This window comes from Triticum dicoccoides, chromosome 2A (genome assembly GCF_002162155.2).
Source record: "Triticum dicoccoides isolate Atlit2015 ecotype Zavitan chromosome 2A, WEW_v2.0, whole genome shotgun sequence".
Lineage (NCBI taxonomy): Eukaryota > Viridiplantae > Streptophyta > Magnoliopsida > Poales > Poaceae > Triticum > Triticum dicoccoides.
Window position 1 is genome coordinate 749,411,915 of NC_041382.1, and position 20,679 is coordinate 749,432,593.

A 20,679-nucleotide genomic window follows, 5' to 3' on the forward strand; every position below is an offset into this window, starting at 1 on the left:
GGCGGAGGGTGCGGGGGGTTCCCGTTGGCGGCGGTGGAGCGGGGGAGGGTGCGGGGGGGCGGGTGCTCTTCGACGACGGTGGAGCGGGGGAGGGTTGTGGTGGGTCGTCGGCGGCGGTGGAGCTAGCGGGGGAGGGTGCGGGTGGGATTGAGATGGAGGGGGATCGAGATCGAGATGGAGGGGGAATCGAGATCGAGATGGAGGGGGATCGAGATCAAGTGTCCTCATGAATTCAAAAGGTGCCCATGAAATTTAAAAATATTTATGATATCAAAAAGTGCCCATGAAATACAATCGAGAAATGAAGACTACGATTTAAATACAATCGATCTTAGCTAGCTATCTGTTCACAATCTTCTTGCCCTTCTTTTTCTCAAATGGAGTTCTTCTGTGGAACGGACGTCCTTTAGGTAGGGTGGTCCTGCTTCTTCTTGTGGTGTGTGCTGCTACTTCATCGTCGTCGTCATGTTCGATCTTCGGGTCGCCGTACTTGTCGAAGTCTTGCTCATTGGCTACTCCATCCATTCCGATGATCTTCCTTTTGCCTCTCCTCACGAAAACACGACTGGGCTTTGACGGGTCGGTAATGAAGAAGCATTGGTCCACTTGGGAAGCCAGTACCCATGGCTCATTTTTCGCAGTGACGTTTGCGCCCGCGGTCTTGGATTTGGCTTCGGGTATAACCATGGTGGTGAAATACCGGTCTTCTTTTAGGACGCTCTTGGCCCATCTGACACGGAACATCGGGACCTTCTCTCCAGCGTAGCTCAGCTCCCAGATCTCCTCGATCCTTCCGTAGTATCTGTCCTTGTCGTTACCGGAGTAGGATTCCATCGTTACCCTGGAGTTCTGATAACCATCGCCCTTCATGTCCTTGTCCTCGGTGTAGAATGTGTAGCCGTTGATATCGTACGCCTCATAGGTCATCAGGTTGTGCTCGGCGCCCTGTGACAAGGCGAATATGAGTTGTTCTTCCACGGAAGAATCCTCATCTAAAGGGTACGACAGAAGCTTCTGCTTGAACCAACGCGTGAAACATGAGTTATGCTCTTTGAGTATATCTCCGTCCGTCCTCTGTTGGCCTTGGTCATTGTACGTCTTCTCAATAAAGGTTTTGTGCTCTACCACCCAAGGATCGACCACATCTATGTGTTGTAGCGCGACTAGGTTTGCTCTTTCAAAGTCGGCGAGTCGACCCTCGAAGTCGACATGCATTTCGCGGCGACCCTCACGGTGACCCCATCCAGCGAGCCTGCCGAGGTGCCTGTTGACGGGCAGACCAACGGGGTTCTCGATGCCTAGATAATTCGTGCAATAGGAGATGCACTCTTCGGTCAGAAAGCCCCTGGCTGTACTTCCCTCTGGACGTGACATATTGCGAACGTATCCTTTGATGACACCATTGATCCTTTCGAACGACATCAGGTTGTGCAGGAACGTCGGCCCGAGTTGGCTGATATCCTCCACGATATGGACCAGCAGATGCACCATAACATCGAAGAATGCGGGCGGGAAGTACATCTCAAGCTCGCATAGTATCACCACGATCTCTTCCTGTAGCCTTCTGAGTTGCCTCACGCCAATCGACTTCCGAGAGATGACGTCGAAAAAGTTGCATAGGCCAAATAGCGTTTCATGGACGTGCGCGTCCATGAACCCACGGATTGCAACTGGAAGTATCTGCGTCATCAGCACATGACAGTCGTGAGACTTCATCCCACTGAACTTCTGCTTCGCTGGGTCTAGGTATCTGCTTATCTTCCCTGCGTAACCGTAAGGAAGTTTTACTCCTAGGAGGCAGGTGAAAAACTGCTCGATCTCCTCCTGACTTAGAGTGAAGCACGCGGGAGGGTAGTCATTTCCGGTCTTCTTGGCCTTTTTGCCTTTGCAACGACTTTCTGTGTCCTGCTTCGCCTCATCATCATCATCATCATCATCATCATCATCGTCATCATCATCATCATTAGCGTGAAGCTCCTGCCTGATGCCCATTGATTTCAAGTCTTCCCTTGCTTTCGGCCCATCTTTGGTCCTCTCTGGCATGTTGAGCAGGCTACCAAGCAGACTCTCGCACACGTTCTTCGTGATATGCATGACATCAAGGCTGTGAGGCACACGATGGATCTTCCAGTATGGCAAGTCCCAGAAAACAGACCTCGTTTTCCATACCTTCAGCAGTGGCTCTGGCGCCTTTCGCTTCTTTCCCGGCTCTGGCGCCTTTTGCTCCTTTCTCGGCAGTGGGCAGTCTTTCCAATTTTTCAACAGCTCTTCTATTTCCTCGCCGCTCCTCGTACGCGGGTGTTTTCGGGGTTTGGTTTCACCATCGAACAGATCCTTGCATTTCCTCCACGGGTCATCGTCCCGAAGCCACCTTCGATGTCCCATGAACACGGTTTTTGAAGACCCGGGATCTCTATCTAGCCGGCGATACGTTGTGTCATCCATGCACCTTACGCATACAGAAAATCCGTGGACTACCTGCCCCGCAAGATATCCGTAACCGAGATAGTCGTGCACCGTTGTGAGCAGTGCGGCTCTCATAGGGAAATATTCTTTCTCTACGGCGTCCCATGTATTGGCTGGCGTTTCCACAGCGTGTCTAGCTCGTCCTTCAGCAGCCCCAGATACAGATTGATGTCGTTCCCTGGTTGTTTCGGCCCTTCAATTAGCATACTCATGTGAATGTACTTCCTCTTCATGCACAACCAGGGGGGAAGGTTGTACATCCACACAAACACAGGCCAGGTGCTATGTGTGCTTCTCTGGCTGCCAAACGGATTGACTCCATCGGTGCTCGCGCCCAGCACGATGTTCCTTGGATCCTTCCCAAATTCTGGGTATTCGAAGTTCAACGCTTGCCACTGGCTCACATCCTTAGGGTGACTCAGCATCTTGTCTTTTTTATTTATCTCCGGATCATTTCCGTCATCTTCCCGCTTCTTCTCCTCCCTATCCGCGTGCCAACGCAGGAGCTTTGCTACCTTAGGGTCCGCGAAATACCGCTACAGACGAGGAGTGATCGGAAAGTACCACACCGATTTTCGAGGAGCTTTCTTCCTGTTATTGTATCGAGTGACGCTGCACACCAGACATATGGTAGACTCCGCGAGCTCGTCCCGATAAATGATACAATTGTTCATGCACACATAGTATTTCACGTGCGGTAAATCCAGAGGACACACGATTTTCTTCGCCTCCTCGAAACTGGTCGGGCACTTGTTCCCCTTGGGAAGACGTTCGTGCCAGAATGACATGTTCTTGTCGAAGCATGCGTCGGTCATTTTGTGTTTTACCTTCATCTCCGGAGCCATGAGCGTTACTTTCAGGCGGGTATCCTCGGGCCTGCATCCTTCATACAATGGAGTAACCGCGTCTATCTCTAGTTGATCCAGCATGGCTTTCTCTCGGGCGACAGCTCTTGCGTTATCCGTCTGCTTGAGAAGCAGCTCTTGAATATGAGGGTCCTGCACCCAGCCTCCATCGTCGTCTGCTCCAGCATCTTCATCTTCATGATCATGCCCTTCGTCTTGATCTTCCTCATCATCATGTACAACATCTTCTACATGATGACTGTGTATAGCATCACCGTCGTGATCATGTCCTGGAGATTCGTCGTCTTCTCGCCCGCCCTCGCCGTGGTGGTACTTGTCTTGTTGCCCTTCCTCATTTCTTGCCCGGCCGCCATGGACGACTTCATAGTCATCTTCATCACCTTGCCACCGATAGCCATCCATGAAACCACGCAAGAGTAGGTGGTCCCGCACCTGCCCGGAATCCGGGTCCGCAATAAGGCTCTTTAGCTTGCATCTGCGACACGGACATATTATCTCCGTCTCGTTCTTTTGAAGCATCTCGGCCTTCGCAGAGCTCAAAAACCTATTCACGATGCCTTCAGTCATCGTGCGGACCATGGTCGCCTGCGGGGTAGAGCAAAACGATATTTTAGAACCAAGAAAAAATTTGGCATGACCTTCCCTAAAAATAGGACCAAAAAGAATGCATAGTGCCAAAATTCTTGCCGAAACGGAAATGAATCAAAACATTCCGGCAAAATATTGGCAACTATCGCATTTCAAATACCCGTACCTTCAAACACAAACATATATGCAACACCACAAACACATGCAACACCACAAACATACATAGATCTAGCTAGGCCACAAAAATTGCATGTGCACATTGTTGGAGCGAGCTAGGGAGAAAAAAAGTAGATCTACATCATGAAGATAGCTTTCCCCTTACTTACCTATCGAAAAAGGTAATTTCACCACTTAATTTTGATGAATCTATGGTGTAAATGAGGTGAGGAGGAGGAGGCATCCGAAAGCTTGGAGAAGGAGGTGGAGGGAATGAAGTGGGGAAAGTGAGTGGGTAGGTGCGGGGCTGTCCAAAAATATCTTGTTGGGGTCCCAGGTTACTAATGGCGCACCACCAGCAAATGCGCCATTAGTAACCCTGGTTACTAATGGCGCACCTGCAGGTGGTGTGCCATTAGTAGTTTTGCAAAAAAGTAAAAAAATAAATATATATACTAATGGCGCACTGGGTAATAGTGCGCCATTACTAGTTTAAACTAGTAATGGCACATTGTAAAACGGTGCGCCATTAGTAGTTTTGCAAAAAAAAAAGAATAATTTTTTTTTACAGTAATGGCGCACTGTCTGCCTAGTGCGCCATTACTAGTTAGAACTAGTAATGGCGCACTTCGACCTGATGCGCCATTACTAGTTAGAACTAGTAATGGCGCACTTCGACCTGATGCGCCATTAGTTTGTATGGAAAAATGGAAAAAAAATTAATACTAGTGGCGCACCCTGTTTCTGGTGCGCCATTAGTGTCTTCCACACTAATGGCGCATCACCAACCGGTGTGCCATTAGTATATAGTAGTGGCGCACTGCTTCCATGGTGCGCCATTAGTATCAATCCTATCTATAGCCCTTTTCCTAGTAGTGTGTAATGCTCCTGAAGGCAGAGGGGCAGTGGGACCGAGAGGGGTGAGCCGCAGGTCAGGGGACGTGTGCTGTCATGGGTTCGAGCGGCGTCGTGGGAATCACGTGTGGCTGTGGTAGAAACTTGATGCTCGCCGCATTTCAGTTGGCTCACATGTCATGCACACAAAGGCAGAGGGGCGGTGCGGCCGAGAGGGGTGAGGCGCACGTCGGGGGATGAGGTGCTGTGGGTTGGAGCGGCGTCATGGGAATCGCGAGTGGCAGTTGATGAAACATGATGGTCGCCATAGTTGAATTTCCGTGAACAAGTTGTCATGTCTATGGACACATGCATTGCATACCGATCACTGGAAGGAGCAGTAGAGAAAGCTAGGCGGATAAATAGTTCCTTATAGTCAAGTAGACCCACGCTACTACTTGTTCCAAAGACATGCACACCATCGAAATAGTCCATCTATATCAATATACATAGAGAAGGAATTTTTTTACAAGAGAGGAAATAGTTCATCCATCCATAATGCCCTACTGCTGGTGCAGCATCTTCTTCTTCTTCTTCTTCTTCTTATTCTTCTTCTTCTTCTTCTTCTTCTTCTTCTTCTTCTTCTTCTTCTTCTTCTTCTTCTTCTTCTTCTTCTTCTTCTTCTTCTTCTTCTTCTCATTTTCTGTGGGAGACGGATTCACAACATGCTCTCTGGACCTTGCAGCTATCTCGAAACTCACATGAGCATGGAGGGCAGTATATTTTATCCGCTCGTACATCAAGGGATAATTCTCCCATCCAGGCAACTTTAATGCCAGCGTCTCGTCACCCTTCTAACGATTTGTTTCGAGCATAAAATTTGCTACATCGAATAGGGATGGTGTCGGTTTATCACAATCTTCTACAGGAATTTTTATTTTGGTTTGTAGGTCAACGATGCTTTTCAAATCAAGGTTGCACGGCTCCAACTTCTGTTTGTCCCCTGCGATGGCTGCCCCACAGAAGTATATGTCTTCCCGAGACAAGAAATAGTGAAGCTCACCTGGTATGGATGGCGCGTGTATCATGTGGTACACCAAAACATCATCTTCGAGGCATAGCTTAAGGATGGCGGCGCGTTGGATCTTCCTAGTGGCACGCTCCGTGTACCTGCGTCGAGAATGATGACCTTCATCTCCACCTTTTGGAGGGAGTTGGATACATTGTTGATCCACTTCCGAACAACCCTTGGGTGGTCGGTGACTGTGGCAACTATGCTCAAGGAGCCTTCGTTGAGGACATGTTGGACGCTAAAAACCTGCATCTCGATCTCTTTGGCCATTTGGAACCGCTGGACCGGAGGGCTATGGTTTGGAGAATTAGGATAAGATGGCTAGTCTAACTGAAGCAGATAATTATTTATAGGGGCTTCGGAATTACTCCAGGGGGATGTGAAGAGGTTAAAACAATGTGAATGCAGTGTGGTTTGGATGGAAATGAAGATCAGGGAGTAGTGATGAAGCCGAGGAAAATCGGTTCCTAATCGAGAAGTAAATGGGAGAAGTGGCCTGCAGGCAGTTGATTAGATGGCTAGGTAGACTAAACGGAAAGGCAACACGGGTAGACTGAGGAGTGGGGCCTGTCCCTGTACGTGCCCATCCTTCCAGCGCTACATGATGCGGTTATCCTCAAAAAAGGAAAGTCCTTCTTCGCGCTTCCGCATGCAGGAGAATTTGGTTCTACTCGCAATATGGATGATACCTGGAGGATGAAGTGAAGAGGCATGCTAGCACGGGAGTAGTACTCATGTTCCTACTACTCCTACTACTAGTAGTAGTACAACTGTGGTACACTTGATGGTCAAAATACTATAATTCATCCTGTCCTCACAGTGAAGTGACAAGACCCTGCGCCCGAGGTGACGCTAGTCCAGGCGGCGTGTCCGGGTTACCAAAGTCAGCCTCACCTTGTGCACTGTACAGTCACTGTCACCGCCGCTGTATAGCATGCCTCGCCTCGTCTCCCTCTCCCCTAGCACCACTCCATCTCCATCTCCATCTCGCCGGAGATCCTGAGGTCACTCTTCATCATCTCACTGTGCCCCCGCGTACCCTCGCCTCGCTCACCTACCCCAGTACCACTATTCCCTCGCTAGCCGCTCCAGCACCGAAAGCCTTCTCCCCCGTAAATCAAGCCCCCCAAAACCCCACCTTCCAAACTCCACCATGGTCGAACGCAAACCACACAGCATCCATATGACCCACGATTGGAGCAATCTCCCCAGTGACGTCCTCAACCTCTTTTGTTCGTGTATGGATATGTTGAGCGCCCTGCGGCTGGCTGCATGCTCGAGGGGCATGCACACGGTCATCATCGAAGCAAGGCGGAAGCTTATCAAGACACCCTGCTTGCTGCTATATGTTCTTGCGAGATTTTCTCACCATGATACGGAGGCGTACATGATGCCCCTCGACTTCAATCCGACCTTCATTAGCTGAAACTTCTTTGCAGGTATGTAGTGGGTCACTGTACATCATTTCCCTCGACTTCGATCCGATCACCATCGCCCGAAACTTCTTGCCGGTATGTACTGGGTCAGCATGAACTCCCACTAGATGGCTGCCGTCAGAGAAGATAAAGAAAAGTTGGTGCTCGTGAACTTCCAGACCTCCCATGAGATTATCCTTCCTCCGTTGGATGATGTAGAGTTTTACCTTCGCGGTCCAAGTCATCTAGATTACGTCGTCAGTTGGACACACCTTGTTTTGTAGAAGTTTGTAATCTGCCAAGTGCCCACACGACATGCAGATTACGCAGACTTCAAGCTAATTGCGTTGTTCGACAAGGGACTCGCCTATCTTTCCGCCGGTGCCTTCTTTAGCTGGAGACAACTCAGCTCGCAGTGGATCGTCGTCAAAGCTGATACACACTTATGTGATGCTATTGAACACAATGGCATCATCTACGCGATCGACAAAGCATATGGCACCACGTGTTGCTGGGACGGCGCATGTAAGTTGTTTCCGTCTGTTGTTAATGATGACGCCATGACACTGTTTGAACTTTTTGTGATGATTGACACATCCCTGTTTGAGCAGAATTTGAGTAGAACTATGGCAATGTATTAGAGACGCCATAAATCAGCTATATTTGGAATGAGTTAATTCATGTGATTGTGACCATGTTATTACATCCAATTTGTACCCCTGAATAATCAAACTGTTAGGAAGATATTGATATTCTCCTTATTTTATAGTAATCTATATACTACTAAATATGAGTGTGTATCAATGGCCATGTTAGTTTCCTCATTTTCATGATGTAGAAACATGCATCACACTTTTGATTTCATCTAACCATACATTAGGGAAGTAAATGTGCATATGGAGAACTCTATATTTTGAAGTAGTGAAATCCTTTAATGCTTACCATGTGTACATACCTATGTTCGCCCTTCAGCAATCAATAGCTTGAATAATATGCTCACAAATTTTTTGCCCACAGAACATGAGTATATAACAATGCATGGTCTGTTAGTTTCCTTGAAGAATTTGTTTGTGAGGACAGAACATGATTACATAACATGCATGACATGGTAGTTTCCTATGAAGAATCGATTGTGAGATAACATGAGTATAACCATGCATGGCACTTCTATATTTTCGAACCCAGTATACATTTCCCTGTATTTTCCTCCTTGTTCCAACAGGGACATATCAATGTTGTTTCTTGCATTATCCTACTCATACTCTGAACAATGCTGATCTTACATTAACAATGTCTGTCCTTTTTGATATGATGCAGTGTGCCTACAGTTACTGCCCTTTGTAATCACACCACCTTTGCCAAAAAAAGGGAAGCACAACTGGTTCCTTGCTCGATCAGAGGACGACAAAAGACTGATGATCATTCAGACACATGAGCCGAAAAAGTTATATTGCAAAAACCCCGTTGTATGCAAGCACCATGAAATACGTGAGTATCCGAACAGTGGTTGTTACGTCTATGAGCAGGATACCAGCTTGTTGGGGCCTGCTGGATTTTTGAGTTGGAGGCGGGTAAACAGCCTTGGTTCATACTCTCTGTTTCTCAGGCTCCATTATCTGATTAACCAGGAGATCGCCGTTGGCAAGGACCTTGATGGCAGAGAGGCTCTGTTTGCTATGGAAAACTATGTCTACATGGCGAGCCCTAGGAGTTCGGGAGCAAACTCCCCTGATTGTCAAAGATACAGCCTGTAGCCAAAAGAAGGTGAGAATGACAAAGGCATCTGGATTAACTTTGATCCTTGGATGTGTGTAGTCCGACAGGCAGTGATGCGGTTCAAGCCTTCAGGTTATAGGTAATTGGGCTGTTGCGTCGAAAGGGTGGAGTACTGGTGTCTCCGGATCACCTGTGGCTGAACCGGGGCTACAAATTATGATGGTGCACTAGTGCAGAACCGGGCAATAGCACCGGTTCATAAGGCCCTTTAGTGCCGGTTTCGGAACCGGCACTAACATTTCGGCACTAAAGGCCCCCCCTTTAGTACCGGTTCAGCACGAACCGGTGCTAAAGGGCAACCACGTGGCACGAGCCAGCTCCGGGGGCCGGGAGCCCTTTAGTACCGGTTGGTAACACCAACCGGTACTAAAATGTTTGGGGGTTTTTGGTTTTATGATTTCTTTTTCATTTAATTTTCTGTTTTCCATTCTAATTCTTTTTCGTTTGCTGGTATTTTACGGTACTACACATTGTACACGTTATGCATATATATATATAAATAGAATTTCTAGTAGAACGAATCATATATATATCATCAATGTCTCACAAACCACCATATTAATTTACACATACACACATGTATAGCTATATACAATTTCTCCTACATATGCATGTTGCCTTCGGAGCCAGTGGCATTAGCCTAATTGGTGCCTTCGGAGCATGATGACAATTGGAAGTGGTTCATTACCTGTTCGATGGGGGCGGTAGTGGGTAATAGTATTCTCCCTTCGGATTTATGACCTGGTCAAGCAAAAATCCCGCTATTTCCTCTTGAAGTGCTTCTACGCGCTCCGTTTCTAGGAGCTTGTCCCGCACCTCTTTGAACTGTTAAGAAGGAGATCAATATGCATGTGTATTAGTTGTGTGACTAGATATCGATAATGGTGTAAAAATTGTGAATAGTGTTCTGACAAGCGTACCCATTCCTGTCTTTGAGATCTGCTCCTTTCGGACGCCATCATGCGAATGTTCTCGCAAACGCAGAATGCACACAGATCAGTCCCCTGCGCCTGCTTCAGGGCCTTTATTACGAGAATGGAATTTAATTTGATCAGATAATAATTAATCAAGCATGATAATTAAAGAGATGGCAGCTAGCTAGCTAGCTAGTACTACCTAATTACTTACCTTGGATCGAAACCATTTCAGTTGTGGTTTCCATTCGGCTTCCGTGACGCTGATGAACCTTGCCCAAGCCCTGCCCGCCGACAAAGAAAATGAATAAAGGGGTTATTAAATAGTTCATATCATGAAATGACGAACTAAATAGGCCGAGATATATAGTTAATAATGATTGACATTACCTGTTGACTATCCCATACAAGATGTTGTAGTCACTATTTGCTTTGAGTAGCGAGTCCAGTATTTCAACTGTTCCGGTGTCAACTTTAATGATACACAAGATCAGTGAAATCTGCATGCACACACGTTTGCATGTCTTAATTAAGCGGGCATATGTAAGCAAAAACATGTAGCTAGCTAGTAGGCAAAAACAGAGAATTTGTAGTACAAGAAAGTGTGACTCACTGGAAGTTATAAGGAAGTAGTATATCTTCATTGTATTTGAGGCGCTTCAAGAACTCTAGCATGCTGTCCTCTACCTGCTTTTCATAATACTTGTTCATTTTCCATGTGTATTCATTAACGGTGTTTGGGTCAATGAACCCAATGCCATAGCGTCCACCTCTTCTCATTTCATACATCTTCATCCTGCATAATACCACAAAAAAGAATATAGTGAGGATAATTACAGGTAATGATTGATCAAAAGGATCACTACAGCTAGCTTGAGACTTAAATTACAGAAAGAAATCACTTACAGACAATAGCAACTGACGATAGATTTGTCGAGTGCGTCTTGATTGTATAACTGAAACAGTTCAGAATACTCAACGGCCACAGCTTTCTCATGGTAGTAATGATCCTTCTTGACATACACCATGAGGGACTCTCGATCGGATCTCTTGATAATGTCCATGTACCATTGATGCAATTCATACATTCTCATTGGGAGCTTCTTGACATCTTCTGGCTCGACCAAAGGTTGGCCCTGGACATATTTCCGTTTTATTTCCTCCTCTGTAATCACATGCATGTCCTCGATCTTGAGGAGTTGTCCAACAGTGATCTTGAGTTCTTCAGCCTGCATTATATGCTCCTGGGTTATTACCACATCGCCCACCTCGGGAACGTAAACTGTTTGGCCACAATAATATTGGGCGCGCGTACTGTCACGTGTTGTTGGCGGCACAACAAGTGGGGGGGGGGTCGATTGCGCCGCCTGTTCTCCCCGCTGGGCAACGGTTTTCCCGCATTTTTCAACAGCTGCTTGTTGTTTGCTCGAGCTCGAGCTCGCCTCCTTCTGTAGACGTTGTCGATGTAACTTCCTGATGTGGCGCTCATAGTCTGTGTCAACAGGCTTAGGAGCTGGTGGTTGAGCCATACGAATGAAGTGGTCAACTACTTCCACAGGCACTTTCTCCCTTGGCGACAGTGGCAGTTTCGGTCCAAAATGGGCGTCGACTTCTGCCGTAAGCCCTCACAGGAAGAGGAGTAGTGAGGTTTGGACCATATTTATATCGCTTGCCTCCACCTGTACTTCCTGTACTATGACCTCGACTGGTACCACTACGCACCATAGCTGCGGGGTGTCTCTTCTGCGATTGCTGAGGCGGTGGAGACGGCTGACGGTGCTGAGTTGGACGAGGAGTGGCCTGAAGCTGTGCCGGACTTGGAGGAGGAGTGGCCTGAGGTTGTGCCGGACTTGGAGGAGGAGTGGACGTCTGACGCTGTGTCGGACTTGGAGGAGGAGTGGCCTGACACTTTGCCGGACTTGGAGGAGGAGGAGTGGCCTCACGCGTTGGTGGACTTGGAGGAGCGGGATTCTGCTGACTCGGTGGCGGACTTCGACGAGGAGTCGGGTGACGCGGTGTCGGTGGCCTTCGAAAAATGATGCAATCCTTTCTCCATAGGATGATACGATGTTTGGCATCTCCGAGTGTGTGCTCCTCGTCACCTCCAGGAATGTCAAGCTCTAGCCCCGAATATTGGTCCACCACCTCATCAACCAAGACACGAGCATAGCCCGCTGGAATCGGGTTGCAATGGAAGGTTGCCTCGGGGGAATTTGAAAAAGCAACAGCGTCCGCCACCTTCATGGATATGTTCTTCATTTTGAAGTGTAGCTCGCAGTTAGTGTTCTCCGTGATGTCATCCACGGGGTATCTATCCAGCACTACTACGTCGCTCGGGGCGGAACCCACGCTGCTTCTCGGCATGGATGGGGCGGTGGTATCCAATGCTGGATCATCCGCTAGCTGCTGCAGCTGCTGAGACCCCCTTTGCTGGCTAAGTGAGTCGATCTGCTCCTGCTGCCGCTGGAATTTAGCTGCCAATTCCACTTGACTTGCTTCTAGGCCTTGAAGGCGTTCATAGTCGAGCTTCCTCTGCTCCTCCTCCATCTTCCTCTTCTTCTCCTCCGCAATCTTCTTTCTCGCACGGGTTCTGTAGTCAGCGTTCTAGTCCGAAAACCCCTCATACCACGGAATAGCGCCCTTGCCTCGTGTTCTTCCCGGGTGTTCAGGATTTCCCAGGGCATGCGTAAGCTCGTCGTTCTCTCTGTTGGGCTGGAACACCCCCGATCGAGCCTCTTCTATTGCAACAAGTAGCGCATCGTCGGCTCCATTCAGACATGCCTTTGTCGAAACATTGCCTGTCTTCGGGTCCAACTCCCCCCCATGCGCATAGAACCAAGTCCTGCACCTGGGGGGCCAGCTCTTAGTAACCGGAGTGACACTTGCATCCTCCATCTATTTCTCAGACTTATCCCACTTAGGCATTGCCACCGTGTAGCCACCTGGCCCCAGCTTATGGAACTTATGCTTTTTTCGGCATTCTTCTTGTTTATTCTCGACCGTTCCTTAGCTAATTCTGAATCCTTGAATTTCACGAAATCGTCCCAATGAGCACTTTGATTCTCTAGTATCCCCTCGAATACTGGAGTCTTCCTTCCTCCCTTGACGTACTTCTCCCACGTCGTTCTCTTGTGGTTCTTGAATGTAACCGCCATCTTCCTAAAAGCAGCGTCCATGACTTTCCGCACGTCTGCTTCTGTGAAATTATCTGGTAGGGTGAAATGTTCCATGAGAGTATCCCAAAGCAGTTTTTTTTATTCTCGTCGACAAAAGTAACATTTGGACGTGGCTTTGCTGGCTTTCTCCATTCTTGAAGGGAGATCGGGAGTTGGTCCTTCACAAGAACTCCGCACTGACGAACGAACTTGTCCGCAATCTTCTTAGGCGCTAATGGTTCGCCATTTGGTTTGAATGCCTCGATATTGTACTTTACGCCCTCCTTCAACTTTTTGTTCGGGCCTCGTTTCGTCCTTTTGCGTGAAGATTTGCTCGATCCGGATGGCTGAAAGAAGAAAGATCGATTCGTTAATATATCTTCAACTCATTTAAAACATGCGATGATCACCAGATTCCTGCTTATATAAATATATATACCTTGCCGGTGTTTGTTGTTTCAGGATCAACTTGTTCTTCGTGGTGGTTCATGACTTCATCTTCTCAGTCGTCGCGATCGAATATCATATCACCCTCTCCGGTGTTGTATAGAAATTCGGAGGCGTCATAATCTTCTTCATTCTGATCATCATCTGGCCCGCGTATTATATCGAACATGGTCTGTTCTCCCTCTCTATTGGTATTGTCCACCATAGCTTTTATTTAACTATGCCAAAAGAAATATAAAACAATTTAGTATTCAAATTACATCGCCTCTAATAATAGATATAATCTCGAATACATCGTCTCGAATAATAGATATAATCTCGAATACATCGTCTCGAATAATAGATATAATCTCGAATACATCGTCTCGAATAATAGATATAATCTCGAATACATCGTCTCGAATAATAGATATAATCTCAAATACATCGTCTCGAATAATAGATATAATCTCGAATACATCGTCTCGAATAATAGATATAATCTCGAATACATCGTCTCGAATAATATATAATCTCGAATACATTGTCTTGAATATTATATATCGAGTACATCACTGGCTAGGTAGCTACTAAAGATCGAATACTATAGAAGAATCTAGGACACTCGCGGTTCCTACAGCGCGGGCGGTGGACACCCAAAGAGAAGGAACCCTCACAGGATCATAGCTGAAGTGAGATCCCTGAAGAAACTGCCAGGTATTGGAGAACCTGCCGCCCTCTAACGCAACCATGTAGCGATGGACGTGCTCGTCCTCCTCCCTGACACGACGACGTACCACCTCCGGCGGGGCCGGCTCCCTCCGCACCGAAACTGGCCCACACGAACGCCACCAAACGAGATCAGGGTCGACGACGGGACCCGGGGCCGGGTTCCACATCAAGCGGCGCGCCCCTGCAAGCAGCACCTCCCAGTGCCAGCCCGGCGGAGCCCAGTCCCGGACATGGGTCAGCTGGACGTCGTCGCGGACGTGTCAACGGCGAGGATGCAGGCCGGGCATCGTCGACAACAAATACTAGCTATATGCCCGCAAAAAGTAACATTTTTTAATGATTGGATTTTGAAAACTAAAATTTCTAACATTCTATAACATTTCTAACAATGCTATATATAACTAACATTTCTATAACATTTCTAATATTTCTGTAACTAAAAAAAAGAAAAATTTCTAACATTTTTATAACTATTTCTATAACTAAAAAACAGAAAAATTTCTGACAATTCTAACTTTTTTATAACTATTTCTATAACTAAAAAACAGAAAAATTTCTAACAATTCTAACTTTTTTATAACTATTTCTATAACTAAAAAACATAAAAAATTCTAACATTTCTAACAATTCTAACATTTCTAACTATTTTAACAATTCTAACATTTCTAACTATTTCTAAAAAACAGAAAAATGTCTAACAATTTCTGAAAAACAGAAAAATCTATAACTAAAAATGTATGTGTGTGTGTGTGCGCGTTCATGGACATGTCACGCGGATCGTGCTCAAACACCGTCGGATGCTCTCGGATCGGACGGCAGCCCTTTCTCCCTCGCCGCGCTCCCCCTATTTGTCTCAAAAAAAGAAAAAAATTCCCTCATCCTCTCACCCCACGAACCCTAGCGCTCCAGATCCACCTCAGGCGCTCCCTCTCCCACATCACCGCCGCCACCCCACCGATTTAGATCCGACACCGCCGCCCGCGCCCCCGCACCACCACCCGCTCCTCCGCCCGTCCCGGAGGCCTTAGTTGGCGCCCTCCATTGCATGGCAGCCGCGCTCGTCCCGCCCTCGGTGCCGCACCTCCACCGCCATCTCTGCTGGCTCCTCGCCAACGCCTCCGCCCCTTCCTCGTCCAGCGCGCCTCTGCTCAGGCTCACATCGGGCTCCTCGTCGTCCTCCTCGACCTGCTCCTCCCACCCGCGCTCCTCTCCAACTTCCTCCCTGCCGGCGCCCCCTCCTTTCCGCTCCCCTCCCCTCCATAGGGCCAGATCCACACCGTGCGGCGTTTCCGCATCCGCATCCGTGCCGCCACCACGCCCAAACCGCGGCCGAGGAGAGGAGCCCCGCCGCCACCACGCCCTCCACCTTCCACCTCCACAGCTCTCCCTCCCTCCCTCCTCCCGCCTTAAACCCTAGCCCGTGCGCGGGAGGCCATGGCGACCGAGCTCTGGATCCTCAGCACCCTCTTCTCCAAGAGAAAGATCAGCAACACAATGTCCACAAGGAGAGGCTATGGTATGCTAGGTATGAATCCCTTTCCCTTCTTCTTCTGGTTTCCTTCATCCCGCATCTGATTCCTGCGTTCTCTGCAGTTTGCTCACTCCGATCTGCTACAGTACGGTCTGCTTTAGCTTGTGAAGTTAGGGGGCCAGCCAAGGAGAAGCTCCTGTGCTGCACGTCGTCTACAGGATCAACATTGAAGTAGTAAGTCCCTGCCCCTCGTCCCCTCCACGCCCATCTTCGTTCGCATTAACCACCATGGCCCTGGCCAGTTTTTCAGCAGCACTCAGTGCAACACACGCCAAACCCAAAATCAATTTCACGTTATAATAGTAGCTAAAATTCAGATCTGGGACAATGATTCTACCCTGTAAAAAGATTCAATGCCGCTAGTCTCAGGGGTTTGAATTGGCCTTAGCACGTACGAATGGAAGTGATGCATACATACAGGTTATAAGTTGTCCTTTACATATACCTTACCCACACACAATGTTCAGTTGCCAGCCTGCGAGAATGCTATTCATTTTCTACTATGAGTGTACATTCTCCCTTAGGTCTGGTGTTAGTTTCGTCCTTCCCTGTGTGTGTTCTCTCCTAATGCTACAAGTTTCCACGCATGCGACCTGTATGGACGACATCGACGATGAAAACAATGACGAGGGGCCTGTAGCAAGAACGAGAGCCCTCTTGTTCACAGGGGCGTTGACCCGTGACGCGGTCTTTGCCGCAGAGTTCCAGAGTTCAAGGACCGAATCGTCGACGCCATCAGTGACAAGAAGGTTCGACATCTTTCTCGGTTCTTTCCCCTGCATTCCTTTGGTAGCAGCACTAGTAGTATATGTAATTTGTGCAGATGCAATTGAAGTGAATTAACTCGGTCTGCTGTAGTTTCATTCAGTTTGGGAATTTTTTGAAATGTGACCGACTTGGATTGGATGGTAGATGGTTTAGTTCATGTGAAGCATCCCTCTTACCGTAAAGAATGCAGTTTGAGGATAATCTGCCAATTCTTCTATAGTGGATATAAAATAATTACGCATTTCTAGATTGTCTTGAATTTCCCTGAACTGACAAATGGACTGTTCTACTTGCTGCCTATGCTACTAAACATAAAACTGAAAAACCTTTTACTGCCATTTTGTAGGTACTTTCCATAATGAACTTGGTTTCTGTTCACACACATGTACTGCTACATTATCCTATACATGTTGTCTGAATTATGTGAGAGGATACTGTCCTTTTGTTGGTACTTTCCATATTGAATTCATTGTAGCAGACATCGGCAGGTTTTAGATGTAGCACTCTTTACTTTTGTCGCTGGTTTACATTTGTCAAACCTAGGAATTGATTAGTGCCTTCTGTTTTGACTCTAGATTTGAATAGTGCCCAGGTAGTGTTCATTAGTAGGGTAAAAGGACATTCAACTTATTTATTAAATCATGATGTACAAAAGGTTTAGCTACATGGGACTCCCAAGTCTGCAACTATAGTAGAAATAAGGCCATGGAGCAAGAGTTCTGTTGGGCATCCTTTGCATTTCTCTTGTCATGTTCCATGCTTCACAACATGTGGGTAAACATATCAGTACACACGCACACTGCAGTTTGTAATGTCATTTAATAGGGGATGCATTAGGGTACTTTATTTCCATTATAAATTAATAATAATTAAGAGCTTAGTAAGGTAACAATAATCTAGCATATATAGTAGAATATTATATGTGCTTGTATAAATAGAATGCAGAGTTTAGAAATGAACTGAAATATGAGAGCAGGAAGTGGTAGCCTTAATTTCATTTTGACTCTACATTCTTATTCTTATATTTTCATTCTTATTCTTTGCACAGGTGAAGTGTGGATCCAAGGCCGAAGCTGTAAATCATATCAACAAAGAGGAGCATATTATGTGTTGTAATTGTATGCATATCTGGGTTGTAGTATACTGAAATGTAATAGACTAATGTAGTCTTGTTTTGGACGAATTTCATTTGCTCTCTAGTCTGTTAAAAACAATGATTGTGTATGTGATTTGAATACCCGTGAAATGGAAACCTGACAAGAGGGTCCAAGTTATAATGGTTGTTTGACAAATTTTGAAATTTCTGACATGTGGGACATATTTTGAGATAAGCATGACATGTGGGGCTGGCTTACTAGTGGTACCCCAATGTATAATGGCTGAAACTAGAAAAATCAATGGACTAAAAAGGCTACGGCCCAAAAATAAAATGGCTTAAATGTTGGGCCTGGCCCATGTAGTTGACCAAAATTAATCAAGAAAAAATATGTAAAAAGGCCGAATTGTTGGGCTAGGCCCATGTAGAAAATCGAATTGGACCGGGTTGAATCTTGTGCCACATAAGATTGCCACGCTGGATGCCTACGTGGCCTGGGGAGGTTGCTAGTGGCCAAAACGCCACAGTAGACGTATTTTGGTCATAAATGTCTACGACCATTCCAGAAGAAAGGTCGCTATTGTCGGTTTATGACCGCCAGCTTTTGACCTTATGTTTTTGGTCACAAAAAGGTCACAAATTGAAAACAGTGACCATTCAGTGACCAATAGTGTTGGTCACAAGTTGACATATTTCTCTTAGTGATAGTAAGAGCAGCATGATGCTAGTATCTTTAATATGTTGTGACTGCAGACGGAGCTGCCACCGTGGAGACCCTTCGGGCGGAGCTTGCCCGAGCCAAGGAGCAAGCAAGGAGTAGTAATGCGGCCGCTTTAAAGTCGGGCGAAGAGTTAAGGGCCGAACAGGCCGCACATTGCGGGAGCAAAGAAAAAATTGCCAAGATGGCCGTGGAGTTAAAAGATGCTGATGACCGTTACCAGCTTCTTGAAGAAGAAAACTGGGTGAAGGTGATGGACCTGGAGAAGGCTCGGGTGGCTGCCAAGGAAGCCCGCTCCAAAATTAGAGCGACGAAGGAGGAGCTGAATCAAGCTGCGGATATCGTTTCTGGGAGGCCCTTCTTCTTGCAGACTAAGTTCGGAGATCCGAAATATGCTCCTCTGGACCGGCTATGGAGTTCTGCGGATGAGTACATGGATTTGGCTGCAAGTGCTGCAGATGCGACCGAGTACTTCAAGGATCAGAAAGGTCCTGAAGTGGAGAAGTTGTTCTGGTCATAGTTTCACGCTCCAGTCCGTCCGCTGTTGCTGAATGAGCGATTGACCGGTTGGGATGAGCTCCATAGATTATTCGGACTGCCATGAGGTCCGTTGTGGAACATTTGTGGCCAGGAGGGTCAAGGACGAATAGCTATTTTAGCTTAGTGAAACAATTCCTTGGCGCTGTGCCACGCATCGATGCTGTAAAGAGGTCGGCGTGCATAGAAGGCTCGCGGATGGCCCTTGCCCGTGTCAAAACATACTGGACGGAGATGGATGCCACCACTGTTGCGGCGTAGGGTTCGGCCATAGGCCGAGTGGCTGCCGAGCACTACTTTGAAGAAGTTCTTGAAGGCGCACGTTCGATAGAGGCTCAGTGCTCGAAGAATATTATGTTTGAGTGACATGTATTCCCATTGTAAAAACAATGTTTATTGAGTTTATCAAGGCTGTATTTATACTTTTGCCTGAAATTACTATGATGCCTCCTGTGCGGTCGTTTATGTATATATGTATATGACCTGAAAGATGGCAGTCGTCGGCTTCAGCCCCCACGCATATAATGCGGGGGTGTTCGTAGAAGACACATGTTCACACTTGATCCAATGTCTTGGTCCATTAAGGAGGTGATAGCGCACCGAACTAGGCAATCAGACTATAATGCTTTAACACTTTCACTAAGCCAGAGGAGTTTGACAGTGGGGCTACTATATAGCCCCTGGTGGCTCCGCACTCATCCGAATTCGGGGTGCGTACATGCTTGGCCCGGAAACGGCCCTTCGTTAAGGCAGAGGAATCCCGAACATTCCGCTAGGTCATCGAGTGGTTGACCAGTCTCATGCTATATCATGACAGTCGGTTTTTGGCTTTCTCTACTGAGGTGCTCGTCCGGAACGTCAGGCAGCAAAACACAGGAGCCGGGCAAACCCAACATTTGACCAAAGACATGATTCGGAGCTGATGCATATAAGGCCAAACTCGCGACACCGAACACTCCCTAAGGTATTCGGTCTTTATGGTGGAAACCGGGCTTAAGCAGTGCCCTTTGTAATAAGCCCCTGGTGTCCGGGTACGTGCAATATTCTGACGTGGCCACATGCCAATACGTCAGCATCCTTCTCAATTGTACTGAGAATCCGGGGGATGTGTATCAACAAGAGATAGTAAAAAAGGTTTACGTAGGGTCTTAATCTAAAAAGAATCCTTGGAACGTGTCCCTGCTGCACGTCTGCGCCTGTGTCTCCGTTGTGCCGTATTTTGGACGGGTGTAGCACGATGGTCATCTGTAAAAGAGAGGAACTTAGTTGAAAAGTTGTCGTGCAAAAAGGTAGGTTATACTAAAGAAACCATGTACAGTTCAAGATGATTAAAGTTGAGCCTAATTGCCACTTGCTTGTGCGTGTTGAGCCCCTTGTATTGTAATAGGGGTGTAGCCATCAAACCTGTATCAATTACATATAGCTGCGCCGGACTCGTCTAACCGCGTTCGTGGTCTTAACGACCGGTCAAATGCTTTAGTTGGTGAGGTCGTTTAGTGTGCGGCTGCCAAGGCAGCCGCATGGTCTTCCGCACGCAAGGAGCACTCAATATTTCCATTTACTGTAATGATGCCGCTTGGACCGGGCATCTTAAGCATGAGAGAAGTGTAATGCGGTACTGCATTAAAG